The sequence below is a fragment of the Anastrepha ludens genome, chromosome 5 (genome assembly GCF_028408465.1).
Source record: "Anastrepha ludens isolate Willacy chromosome 5, idAnaLude1.1, whole genome shotgun sequence".
In the NCBI taxonomy this organism is placed as follows: domain Eukaryota; kingdom Metazoa; phylum Arthropoda; class Insecta; order Diptera; family Tephritidae; genus Anastrepha; species Anastrepha ludens.
Window position 1 is genome coordinate 35,002,699 of NC_071501.1, and position 14,749 is coordinate 35,017,447.

A 14,749-nucleotide genomic window follows, 5' to 3' on the forward strand; every position below is an offset into this window, starting at 1 on the left:
CCAGTAAAAGAAATGAGCGTAAGACTATGCCCTAATTACTACCGAATCGACAACGAAAATATTCATACGTCTATCGTATGTCAAATTGGTATTTTCGGTATTGCATATACTCGCTGGGGTAGGTAATCTTAGCTGCTTTCTTCTTCACTGCACGTTCTTACCTGTGACTGCCAATTCCTTAGGAACTATCAGATGTATGCCACACGAAACAGTCAAGTATTCACTCGGAGAAACTATCTCCAAAATGCCCTTCCTAGCCAACTATTAGAAAGGTACACGAGATAATCAAAGCGAAGATAACGATGGTTTGACTGATTCTGAGCGCAATTTAATTGAACCCACAACCTTAATAGCTGGATCTTCCGCTGCTGTAGATTCCGCTGCTGTAGACTGATTTGTCTTATCAAAAATGAATTCAAAAAATGTTTTTTCAGAGCTTCGGCGAGCATATAATCAATTTAAGATAAACATTAAAGATATAAATACACATTCGCCCTGGACGAGCTCTAATAAGGAACTCCAGTTAGCCATGAACAAAATCCAAAACTACAAGGCACCAGAACCGGATGTAGTACTCACAGAAATTCTCAAGAAGATCGCAAAAACGTGACCACAAGTCTTACCAGACATCTACAATGCCTGTCTAAGAGAGGGAATTTTTCCAGAAATCTGGAAAAAGCAGTAGTTCCTGCTAATAAGCAAGGGGAAAGGTAACTCGAATCTTCCATCAGCATTTCGGCCGTTATGAATGCTCAACACAGCAAGAAAGCTTCTTAAAAGACTGATTAAGCCTTGACTGACCACAGCCATAGACCAAGCCGGTGGACTACCGGTAAGACAGCACGGCTTTAGACGCGGAAAGTTTACAATAGGGGCAATCAAAACTTTCATAGACAGCGTAGGAGCAGCACAACAGGGTAGTACTCTGTCCACAAGTATAGTCTTCTTGGCCACTTTAGATGTAACGAGCGCTTTCAACAGCGTAAGATGAGCGGATACATTAGCCGCCTTAATGCCACAAAACGCCTAACCACATAAAAGGTTACAACAGTATCTAGACATAAGACTGGGCAAAAGACTAACCTTCTGAGTACAAATAAAACACGCAGCAGAGAAAGTCGCTAAGATGGCTCCCCTACTCACTGGCAAACATAAGGGGACCAACCCAAAGCAAACGGAAAATAATGATGTCTCTCCGTTCTCTTATCCGTTCTAAACTTTTATACAGTCCAAAGGCTTTCGGGGCACGGGTGTTTCCAGAAATACCAGTTCAAAATAGTGAAATATGAATACTCCATGCGACGATGCTCAACACACCTTTTTCCAATGCGTGCGTGGGGAACAAGAACATCGAACGCTGGAGCATGCAGTCAGTCACTTACCCACTGAAAATGTAATCGGCAAGATGCTAAGCAACGAGGAAATCATCAGTGGTTTCGCGGAAAAAATTATCCGGATGAAAAAGCGGGGTCTGGACGCAGGTACACAAGAATAGATCTTGTATTGAGGAGAATGAAACTCCGCTCTGAAGTAATGCGGAGGCAGGAACTCAAGAACGGCTGCATTTGGTTAAACCTAAAGAAGAAGTAATGCGACGCATGAAGACTACATACAAACCTACATACCCACGACCCTAGCTCTTAACTTAACAACCGAAAGGTGGTGATGTACCGATAGTAGTGAAAGAAGTGTGTGGGTCCAGCCTACAACGAACTGCATTAAAACAGCAGCACTGAATACGCCTCCCGACGAACGGCAGGGAAATACGGTACAGTGGACATACAAAAAGTTTTAGTTAGAACAAAAATTTTACTCAACCACGCGCTGTCCTTCTATAAAAAAAAAGATAATGAAAACTTGCCAACAGATTTTTCCAGGAAAAAATCTTCTCTGCCTGCTGTTTTGGTCCGGCGAGGCATAATAAAACTTCCATTGAGCCATTAAAAAACATTCAAATCAAACACAAGCTGACTACAGCTGTTTATTTACTATTCGCAATCAAATTTTTATTACTTAGTGATCACCGGAACTTTTGTATCCATTGAAGTATATAAATATCTGTACGTATGTATGCGGTTGTGGGCTCATTAAGGACATTGCGACTACATTGGCACATAATTAAAATCTCTTTTATGACCACGCGGATTATAAAAGTTTAATTGAACCACAGGCAGACAATCCGAAAGAAGCCGAAGAAAAATAAGATGGGAGAGATCAAACCATGGAAACATATATACACACTTACACGCATATTTCAGTATCTTTCCACAAGCGTCTGCTTCTTTTATCCAAAGCCTCCTAACCTCCAATTCCCTCCATTTGATTGGGGACCTTGAATGTGCGCTGCATTGTGTGCAGCTGGGCTTTTCAAGAGCAGTTACAGCTTTATGACATAATCACATTTAAATGCCCAAACAAATTTCAACCAATGATACGAAAGTAAATTTTTGCTTTTTAATTCCACTTAATGCGGCGTATGGCGGTAAGCGGCCGACCCACCAACCGACCATCCGACCGAGCGCACAGACACGTCTGCAACGGATGGACCATACGGGCAGGACAACAAGCCAGCGCCAACCACCAACAGCCAAGCTGGATAGTCTCGACAAAAAGTGAGCAAACAAAGGACGAGTGGCAAACCTTTATATGCGGAGGTATTTATAATAAAAGTAAAAATATTTGCAGACAGTAAAGGTTGGACAAGGAAGGCAGGATCAAAAGGAATGAATAAAATGGAGTAGTTTATGAAGTGAGGGCGCAGTTTGGAGTGAGAAAACATAGAAGGGTTTGAGCGACTGTCTATCGAATGTGACAAAAAAAGGTTTGAGTACAGAATTTAATGGAATAACTTGCTGGCGCTTGTGTGCTTGGTGGTTGACTTTTGTTTGCTGCCAATTTGATTAGTGTCGATTGACGGAAAGCGCATATAACGAACTCAAAGGTAGATCTTCGATTTTTTTAGACTTCATCAACAGCTGTCAGGCTTTTCAAACTAGGCATTCTAACATATGTACTTAAATGTGATATAAAACATGATTTTCGAAGGCAAAGATGGGAGGTGAATTTTACTCATATAAGAGCAACTCAAAACCCACGAGCCTTGGGGCCATAAGTAGATGACGGACGAAATGTGAAGAGTAACAGATGGGCCAGCAAGCAAATACTCGTAATCATAGTAGACAATCAAACAAAGAGCTTTTAGCCACTCACAATCTACGGTGCCTTTACAATCAGTCAGTTTGTGGAAACAAGTGCAGCCACAGGCGGCCAATAAAGCTGGTAATAAAATCAGCAGGATGCAGTAACGTAAGCCAACAAAAAGCACACACAATGCGAGTGTTAAACTAGGCGACTAGAGAGGTGGTGTGCGAAAGGGTGAATTCATTTCAAAAAGATACGAGTCGATTTGAGCACAGCCTTAATGCAGTGCAGCCTTTCGAATTGGTGAGCATCCAAAGGTGCTGATATTTTACGTAAACCTGGCAGCAAGCCAATGCCGCAGTAGAAACGAGGTGGAAAGTAGAAAAAAAGAAGGAAAAAGTATAAAAACAGGAAGAAGTAGCAAAAAATAAGAACAAATCGGAGTGTTATTGTATTCGGCTAGGCCGAGGGCTAAGTATGTGTACGTTTCGTAGAACATGAAACTAAAGTGCTGTAGTTATATTAGCACTTTAGAAAGACAATGAAAGTATATGAATTTTAGATATGTAGTTAAAGGTGCGTTCAAATATGGCAAGGAAAGTGCTTTTTGACTGATTTTGCAGACAAAAATTTTCACTTTCTCTTATGAACATCAAAGAAGTGGTTGGAGAATTTCACTTTCAACTTTTCAGTAATCAATATCGAAAAGAGGGTCTTGCATAATCTGGGAACAATTACACTAGGATGTAAAAAAAACATTGACTTCTGACAACTTTCAAGATATAGCTAAATTTAATTATCTTTAATTTCTTAAAAAAAGCTTGCAGTTCGGCGTACTACTTGCCGATCCTGCAATGCCAATTTAGCGAACTCCCTTTTGTTCAGTACTCAATTGAAAATTGTTCTGCGTTCTTTATATCCAAGTTCATATTCGCATTCATTGCAGAATTTGCTTAAGAAATTATGGTCAAGTAAGCAACTGAGTAGTAAAGTCCTTTCTACACTTTGCTCTTAGCCATAAGGCCTAGAAGCGATGAAGCGATACCCTGCCCAGCTTGTGAAGAGCAGGATGAGATGGCGGACCACTTCCTGTGCGTCTGCTCCGCCTTCGCTCAAATCATGTTTGAGATCTTTGGCACTGATGTGTTAAGAAGCGGCCATCTTGGCTCCTTGGCACCACAAGATCGACTCAGATTTCTTCGGAGATCGGGTAGATTTAAAGAAAATTAAAAGGGAATCCAAGTGTAGTACAATGGACTTAATTCATGTCTGAGTGCTGCACTTGCTAGTTGTCCCGACAAAAAAAAAAAAACAAAGTCCTTTCCCGACTAACCAAAACACAGTTCCTCAGTCTCTCATCGTGCCCGTCCTATTGTATGGTGCCGAAACACGGACGATGACAACACTCGATGAGGCGTCCCTTGCAGTGTTCGAAATAAAGATTTTGCGGAAGATTTTTCGACCGTTGCACGTTACCGACGGCGAATCTCGCGAACGATAAAACTTTATGAGCCTTACGGCGACAAAGACATAATTCAGCGATCAAAGATCCAGTGGCAACCCATGTCGTCGGAATGAATACAAACGCACCAGTTGGTGGTAGTAGAGGAAGAAAACGGCCCCCTTTTCATTCGAAATATCAGGTGGGAAGGGCTTGGTCTTACTTGATATTTCCAACAGGCGCTGGTTAGCACGAGAAGGAAACGACTGGCGCGCTTTATTAAGCTGATCCAAAATCGCTTAAGCGATTATCGAGTGAATCACAAGGAAGAATAATTATTATCAAGACATTCAACTTTTTTTCGTGTATGATTTAAAAGAAATATCATAAATCTCCGTCAAATAGCATACCAAAAATGGTAACACATGGGCAGAGAAGTCCCGTGCCTAACACTTTTTCAATTGGTATTAACCTTAAAAAATCAGCAGTTAAAATTTCGTAATATTCTATTTATTAGTTCGTGAGTTATTATGCTAGACGTGACGCTACTTTTGTATTTTCAAAGCAATGAATAAAAAAGAATTTCGTGTCTTAATTTTGCACTGCTTCTTGATGGGAAAAATACCGTGCAAGCGAAGCAATGGCTTGAAAAGTGCTATGAAGACTTCTTTCAAACAGAAACAACAATAAAACGATGATTTGCTGGCCTTAAACGTGGTCGTAGAGACACCGATGATCCGATGATGCACAACGGAGTCGATGTCCAAATGAGGCGGCAACACCAAAAAACATCAAAACCATCCATAAAATCGTTTTGAATGATCGAAAAGTGAAGTTGCGTGAGCTAGCTGACATCGTAGAGATACCAAAAGAATCTGTTGGTTTTATACTACATGAGCATTTGACTATGATAAGAGCTCTGTTCTAAGCGAGTGCCCCGTTTGCTCACCGTTGATCAAAAACAAGAAAGTGTTGATGATTCTGACCAGTGTTTGACCATGTTTAAACGTAATAAACCGGAATATGTAACAATGGATGAAACATGAATCCATCACTGCACTCCGGAATCAGACGATCGCCATCTGAGTGGACAGCTTCGGACGGAACTTCATCCAAAGTGACCGAAAGCCCAACAACCGGCTGGAAAGGTTATGGCCTCGGTATTTTGGGATGTGCGTGATATAATACAATAATATTCACTGACTATCTTGATAAGGAAAGTACCAACAACAGTGAGTATTATATGGCATTATTGGAGCGTTTGAAGGCCGAAAATACAAAGAAACGTCCGCATAAGGAAAGGAAAATAATTTTGTTTCATCAAGACAACGCCCGGTCAAAAATTCACCAGACGTGGCTCCCAGCGAGCTCTAGCTATTCGGTGACCTAAACTGTGCGCCGGTAAGAAATTTAGATCGAATGAAGAGGTTATCGCTGAAACAGAGGACTATTTTGAGGCAAAAGATGAAGCGTTCTACAAAAGCGATATTGAAATCTTAGAGCGGCGCTGGAATGATTGCGTTGATCTTAAAGGAAATTGCGTTGATGAATAAAGTTAATTTTGAACAGAAAAACTGTGTTCTTTCTTAGGCCTGGGACTTTTCAGCCCATGTGTTATGCTTCCAATGCTCCGAGATCTAGAACTCTGAGAGAATTTAATTCGCTTTCAAATCATGTGGGCCTAGATTTTTCTACATTAAAGTAACACTTCAAATTGTTAATAAATAAACTGTTTAAATAAATTTTAAGTATCATCTAATAAATGTTACATTTTCTTAATTTATTTTTGATTGGATTATTTAACACTAATCTGTAAAAAATACTACTTTTTTAATTTTTTTTTTAATAATTTTTTAATTGAATAAATAAAAGTAAATGAATATTTGTACATCATGCAGTACATGCAGCTGCAGTCCTCTTCTTCTGGTCCTCAATCCCTCGTGGGGCATAGGGCTGTAGTATTAGCACAAAATAAGTTAAACTGTACGCGCCTTGGGTTAGAAAAGTGATTAGTTACTCGATTTGCTAATTACATCGTTAATGATCCAGTGACAATTGACACTCATAACACTGGCGGATACTTTGCATCACATACATACATACATACATGTGTTACAAGCATACCATTCTCCAAAGTAAAATGTTTGCAATATTTATTTAATTTTTGTATAATTTAATTTTTGATATTTATTTATGAGATTTTAATTGCCTCCAGGGTTTTGTAACCGATATGGAGATTAATAGTGAGCTATGTAACGTTGTGTATGTAGATATGTAAATAATTGCGAAAACAATAAAAAAGTGTCATCGATTAATTAATGTAGGGTAGAGTAGTTAAATAATCGGGCTATAAAACATGAAGGGATTTAAATAAAATAAATAAGTAAAATATATGGAATTAAAAAAAGTAAAAATAAAATGTTAAGTAGGTAATTAATTTAATTTTGAAATCTATCGCAGAAGCAAATAAAGCTTGAAAATTTTCGCTTCAATTCTACTAAGAAGCGAGGTAGGAAAAAAACTATATAGAATGATAAGGCCATCACATAATTAATATGATTTTTTTACCTTTTTTTTTTTTTGTGGATGAGGTAGGTTCACTTGGAGCCTTCGCACTTAAAGCGATCGTCGTCCACTGCGTCGAGTGGTGTGACCAGTAAACCCTCCTCAAAATCCCTCATCCTCTTCTATAACCATATTTGTAGCAAGCTTCCTGCTATAGGCTCGTCTTCTTATATCCCTATCTGTGCAGCGTTTGTGTCTATTGACCACAATTGGTCTCGTCAAATATCGTCGTGAACGTTACCTCAGTTCGAGAGTGTCGTTCGTCAGTTAAACAGTTAGTGTCTCCTTACTCAAGAGTTTTTACTCTTCAGTCGCCCACTCCGCATATCGGAGGTAATGCATTATTTTTAATAAATATGTCTAAGGAGACAGATACCTGTAAAATTTCGAAAAAAAAGATTTTTTTTCATAAACTGTTAATATAATTCATTAAGAACATGTCAGTAGTAGGAAAATTCGCCCTAATTTTTTTTTTTTAAGCATTTTATTCCGCGAATTTCTTTCTTCCATTTTTGTTCAATTCATATAGAAATTATGACATTAATAAACAAACAAATTTTTGGTTTTTTGTATTTATTCAGGTCACTGACGCCGATGCTACAATGCCTGCCGATTGAGAAGCCCCGCTGCGACCTTTCTGGATCGATTGAGTGTACATCCGCCATTTGAAATGATTTAAATAAAAAATAAAAATTATTATTTTAATGTATAAATAAACTGTAAAAAATATATGTTGACTTCTTCATTTTAAATAATTTTAATGAAAATCAGAAAAATATGGCCGTTTACAGGTATGAAATGATTTAAATAAAAAATAAAAATTATTATTTTAATGTATAAATAAACTGTAAAAAATATATGTTGACTTCTTCATTTTAAATAATTTTAATGAAAATCAGAAAAATATGGCCGTTTACAGGTATGAAATGATTTAAATAAAAAATAAAAATTATTATTTTAATGTATAAATAAACTGTAAAAAATATATGTTGACTTCTTCATTTTAAATAATTTTAATGAAAATCAGAAAAATATGGCCGTTTACAGGTATGTGTCCCCTTAACAACCTTTCAGTTATTGCTTGATACATAGGTGGCTGGTATCAGATTATTCACCTGCAACGGGTGTCCAAGTAGCACCTCCAGTGTTTGGCGCTCGTCTCGAAAACGATCACATTAGAAAACTATATTCTCTTAATCTAACATAACTTAGATTATACTTGTTGGCCAAAGCCACGCAGAGATCATTTTGGTCCATAGCGATACCAGATCAGAGGCCTTTGTTTTTTTTTTTTTTTGGTTCTTTTTTCAACGAAAATATGCATCACTCAAGATGCGAGTACTGTTCGCGGGTTTTAGGAGTCGCTCAAGCTCCAGTTGAGACCACCCAGGACATATTATAATTTTCGAGAGAACCGATTACTAGCATAGAAGATGTTCCAAGATTTCTCTGTTATTCTCTTTTAAATTAACTACAATTTTTTTCATAAAATTATATTCCATTCCATAAAAAAAATCACCTACATAAATCGAAGCTTCAAACTTTGTGCAAAATTTTTAAACATTCCTCCAATTTCCTTTTTATACAGAATTTTTGGAAAATCTTTGGTTTTATAATAATAATAATAATTGGCGCGTACACTTCTGTGAGGTGTTTGGCCGAGCTCCTCCTCCTATTTGTGGTGTGCGTCTTGATGTTGTTCCACAAATGGAGGGACCTACAGTTTCAAGCCGACTCCGAACGGCAGATATTTTTATGAGGAGCTTTTTCATGGCAGAAATACACTCGGAGGTTTGCCATTGCCTGCCGAGGGGCGACCGCTATTAGAAAAATGTTTTTATTAATTTTGCTTTCACCGAGATTCGAACCAACGACCTCTCTGTGAATTCCGAATGGTAATCACGCACCAACCCATTCGGCTACGGCGGCCGCCCGTAGGTTTTATAGCCTATTTAATGTGCATGGAAATTTGATTTTTGATAATTTTTTTCTTTGTTGTAGATTTTCTCCTTATAACGAATACACGATATTTGTGTTTGTTTTTTTTGGAAGAAAATGCGCCACAACATCAAAGACAAAATTGTTAGAAATCAAAGAGAATTTCGAGCCACTTTAAACTTGCACTTTATTAGACAAAAATGGAATTGCCTACAAAGCTACATATCCAAATTTTGTTCAGAAATTATAATTAAAAAGGTTTGGAATTTTGATGGAAATTTTTTTTTCATCTTTTTTATTTGTTAAATCGTATGCAAAATTTTTAAACTTGGATTAATATGGTATGGTATAGAAATATAAATATTTTTGTGAAGAAAAGCAATTCACATTAAATAAATTAATTAATTAAATGAAATAAATAAAAAGAGAAAACTTGTCAATGTGTGGTGCTTTTGTAATTTTGCAACCAACTATACATACATACATAGGTACATACATTTATCCAAGCACCCCAGTTGAAAGCACTCAATAAATTCATTAAAATAATATGTAAAAATTCAAAACAGGTCTTTTCATTGCCCTTGGTTAATTTTTAACCAATACTCAATCGCACATTTCTATTTCACTTTGATTCATAAGTACAATGCCTGTAGCTTAAGAATCGTGGGAGCAATTTGAAAGGTTGATTGTTTGTTTTGAATTGTTTTGTATGTAAATATAAACATTACTGGCGTTTTGTGCCAAATTGTCACTCAAAAGATGGATGGGTCGGGAATAAGTTCAATAGCAAATTGACAAGCTATCCACGGCAGCGCTTAAACAAGATGTAGTGCGACGAGTATTTTAGGCATAATAATTAATTGTGCGATGCAGGAAAGAAGGTTCTACATATATTGTATTCTAAAAATTGTGGATTTAAATTGAAAAAAAAAAAAAAAAATGGAAAAATGAAAAACGTGTAATGCGTGTAATAAAAATTGTAGATTTAAATTGAAAAAAAATGGAAAAATGAAAAACGTGTAATGCGAGTGCAAGCAGTTTATTCCCTGGCATAACAATCATTAGGCGCTACAGCACTTCGATAGCTTTGACCTGTGGGACAATACACCTACGTGTTTCTCGGTTCGTTGCTGCCTTCTTCCTCAGTTCATTAGTTAATTTATTCATACAATGAAGTCTATGAAACAAAAATTTCTTATAAACTATTTAAAAATAGAGCTTAGTCTAGGGCATAGTGTTTAAGTGGAAGATTAGTAAAAATTGTTTTTAGCAAAGAAAAATCGAGGTTCAATAGAATTTGAGATTTTATTAAACTCATTGTAAGCCAGCCTAATACGGGCATATCGGGTTTAATTCGTTTTAATATTGTCAACTAAGAAAAACAAAGAAAGTATCTCTGTGAAATATTAAAATATTTTTTTCCACAGCCACAGGCAGCCACACACACTTTGGATCAAGCAAAAAGTAGAAGTTAAGGAGAGGGCAGGTCTTCTAATATTTTTTTTTTATATTTTTTTATTTTTTATTTTTAATGTTCTGTTCCTATTAATTTTTTTTTTTTTTTTAAAGAAAAGGTTATTTATTTTACGGTTTTAAATTTAACAGTAATATTTATTTAAAAGTTTTTTTTCTTTTGTTTTAACTTTTTTCTTAATTTCTTACGGACAGCGAATTTATTTTACGGTAATATTATTTTTAATTTTTACATCTTATTTTTTTAATTGTTTGCTTTATTTTTTCAAAAGAAAGGTCATTTATTTTACGGTTTTCAATTTACCAATAAAATTTATAAAAAATTTCATTTTTTAATTGCTTTAATTTTTAATTTCTTTTTTAATTTTTGCTTTAATTTTTTGTTATGATTTATTTTAATTTTTTAATTTTTGTTAAGGAAAGGCCATTTATTTTACGGGCTTAAGTTGAACAACAATATTTATTTAAAAATTTTATTTTTAATTTTGTATTTACAACTTTTGTTTTAATTTTTTCTTACCATTTTTTAAATTTGGTTTATTTAGTTTAAGGTTTTAAGTATGACAATTCAATTTTTTCAAAGGAAAGGTCATTAATTTTACGGATTTCAGTTTATCAGTAATATTTCTTTAAAAATTTTGTTTTCTTTTTTTTTAATTTAATTTTCTGTTCTAATTTTTCCATAATTAAAAAAAAAAATTTAAATTTAATTTAATGAAAGTTGATTTATTTTACGCGTTAGGTTTACCAGTAATATTTATTTAAATTTATTTTTTAATTTTATTAATTTTTTATTTTCTTTATATTTTTTTAATTTTTTTTTTTAAGGAGAGGACATTTATTTTACGGGTTTCAAGTTACCAATTAAATTTATTAAAAATTTCTTTTATTGTTGTTTTAATTTTTCACCTTTTTTTTAATTTTTGCTTTAATGTGTTGTTTTGATTTACTTTAATTTTTTAATTTTTGTTAAAAAGAGGCCATTTATTTTACAGGAGATATTTACTTACATTTTTTTCTTAATTTTATTTTTTATTATTTTTTAAGATTTTTTGATTGTTTTAAGTTTTTTAAGGAAACTTCATTTATTTTACGGGTTTGAGTTTAACAATAATATTTATGTAAAATTTTTATTTTTAATTTTGTATTTAAATTTTTTGTTTTAATTTTTTCTCACCATTTTTTTAATTTTTTTTATTTAGTTTACGGTTTTAAGTATGAAAACTCAATTTTTTCAAAGCAAAGGTCATTTATTTCACGGATTTCAGTTTACCAGTAATATTTATTCAAAAATTTTGTTTTCTTTTTATTTTATATTAGCTTTTTGTTTTAATTTTTTTCGGTAATTTTTTTAAATTTTGTTTTAAAATTAATTTAAAGAAAGGTGATTTATTTTACAGGTTTAAGTTTACCAGTAATATTTATCTAAAAATTTTATTTTTATTTATTAATTTTTTATATTTTCTTTTTTAATTTTTTGCTTTAATTTTTTCTCTTTTTATTTATTTTAATTTTTGTTAAGGAAATGCCATTTATTTTACGGGTTTAAGTTTAACAATAATATATATTTAAAAAATTTATTTTTAATTTTGCATTCATATTTTTTGTTTTGTCTTTTTTGTTTTAATTTTTTCTTGCCTCTATAAATTTTTTTTTATTTAGTTAAAGGTTTTAAGTATAAAAATAATATTTACTTTAAACAAAAATTATTTTTTTAAATCAGAAAAAGAAATACAGAACCAAATTGTTTACTGCAGCATTTTTGATTCCAACAGTACGATGCATTTTTATTAAAAATATTTTAATATTCTTTAGATTGCTTGAAAAATTAAAAAAATTTAAGAATTGCGGCCAATATATTTTTCCTACTACAAACCTTGAACTTTGACGTTTTGCTCAAAAAGAAAAAAAAATTAGTAAAAAGTAGAAAGTAGAAAAAACTGGCGAAATCAGCTTGAAATCATTTTTTAAAAGTTGTATATTTAGTTTACGGCATTTGGCGCCTGCAAGTATGCCACCATTTTCATACATCAAAACAAATATTGTTGACAACAATGCTGAGCACTGTGAAGCCGGCGCATGGCACAACAACACCAGCATACCATCAGACTTCTTACACACACACAGACTCGCACACATGCAGCTATTAAGGACCACCGCCAGTCACGAACAACAGAACAACAAAGAATGTCAAAAGTTATTTTCTTGCTGACTTTCGGAAAACTAAATCTTGAAAGCAACATGGCGCGGGAGCGAAAAGGATATGTGCACAAAAGCAGAAAACGAGGAAGCGGGGGTGAATAAATGGAAAAAATACTTGTTCAACTACCGCAATTGCACTGCAGTGAAACAGCAATTTGTGCAACGTCTAAACATATGCTAAGTTTGCCTTTATTATTCGTACTTTTTGTGAGTTTTTCGACTGCTTCCTCCTCTTCCTAGTGGCACACTTGCCAGGCCACACCGATGTATGCAGCAAGGCTACCCGTGGCCGTTGTCAGCCGCCAACAACTATATATGTATGTGTGCAGGTATGTATGTATATATGTCGTACAATGGCAACCATAAAGAGGACACCAAGTGTTCACTGTTGGCAGCTAAAAATTATAATTCACATTTTCGTGGCCTGCAGCGGGAAGGTAAAGGATGCTGAACAAGCATTTGACGCGCCGGGGCCACTTGCAACGCTTGGCTTAGTCTAGCGAAAGCAAGAGTGAAAAGCAAAGGATAAGCGACGCAGAGAGGAATCCGTTGGAAAAGTACGATATATTTATGCCTGCTCCCCTGATTGCTTGGTTGGTGGGTTTGGTCGTCAGACGGCCTTCCTGTGTTGGCAAAATTGTAGGAATTTTAAATTTAACATTAGAAAGATAAAATAAATTTGTTTGTGCTTAAAATTTAAATTCATTCATTCAATGAAAACCATTTGAAATTATTTTTCAAAAAAATATGACTTCAATTTATTTACAAAATGTTACAAAAAATTTTATTAAACGGCCACTTAAGAAAGAAGAGGACTTGTTTTCACAAAAAATGGTTCAAACAAAATTAAAAGAAAATTTTAAAATCTTCTGTTAATATAATTACAATATTTGCAGAAAAAGCTAATTTTTAAAGAAAAAAATAAATAAGAATATATGAAATGTACAGTTAAGGCTTTGGTATGTAATAAAATTTTTTTATTGTAAAAAATATGTCTATTAATTTTTTTTTATTTGCGTCCAATGGATGTACTAGACTTTTTTCAACAGCTCAAATATTTATTAAAAGGGGTATTTCAAAAGACGCGCTTAGATGTTGTTTTAAAATAAAAAATGTAAAAATTTAGATTCTTTCAGTTTTCATTACTTTTGTTCAAGATACGGCTCTTCACAATTATTTGTGTTAGACTATATAATTTAAATGTTCACCATGTGCACGTCTACAGGTAAAATCCAAAGAGTCCAAACAGTCGATTCATGAATGCCTAGAATTGTTGAGAACATCGAGATATCGGATATCGATGCTGAAGGTTGTTCATCAACACTTGCCCTTTCTTTACAATATTTTCAACACAACGTTCAGCTTTTGGTTTGCCAATCTTTTCTCTATCTTCAACATAACCAGTTTCTTGAAATGTTTTCACCAACCTTTAAAAATCGCAAAGTGTGTTCTGCATTAAAATTTTATACTTTTATAGTTGACAAATGTCAAAGATGAGCTAAAAGAAGGTACCGCGGCAAGGCGGCAAAATCTATGTAAGCACGGCAGAAAGTCAATTCAACCCGACCAACGCCCAGGCTGGTCGATTGAAGTGACGCCCGCAGACTTTGTTATAAAAATTGAAATACTTATTCAGTTTCACCCTTAAAAAAGGAATTAATCACAGAATTGGTTTGAGGTAGATATCATTCACAATCATTTTGAACAAACTTCCAAAGTGATAGCCTCGACAAGACTCTTCCATCGTACACGGTTCTGTGCTGTTGTTTTTGCGCCGTCCCATGAGATATCGACATCTGCTAGTTCATGCACCATCGACCTTCTCCAAGTGTTTTTTGGTAGACCGCGACCTCTGCTTCCTTGCGTGTTCCAGTCCAGTAACATTCTCCTTTTGCTATCTGGTGGTTTTATCAATGTGTAACCTATCCATCACCACTTTCTGCGTTTGATTTGCCTAAGTATGGGTTCCTCGTTCGTTAATCTCCACTG

The 14,749-nt window shown here is 34.4% G+C and overlaps 1 long non-coding RNA gene across 2 annotated transcripts in view; it reads right to left on the minus strand.

The window, feature by feature from the left end:
- LOC128865123 (uncharacterized) overlaps window positions 1-14,749 on the minus strand; it is a 159,099-nt gene that overhangs the window by 41,234 nt on the left and 103,116 nt on the right. Inside the window, exon 4 of one of the 2 annotated variants that reach the window (XR_008454750.1) lies at window positions 7,763-7,784. The exons of the other annotated variant lie outside the window; for it this stretch is intronic. This is a non-coding gene — a long non-coding RNA (uncharacterized LOC128865123). Of the gene's footprint in view, window positions 1-7,762; window positions 7,785-14,749 lie in introns of those variants that run through there. 2 annotated transcript variants of the gene reach the window in all.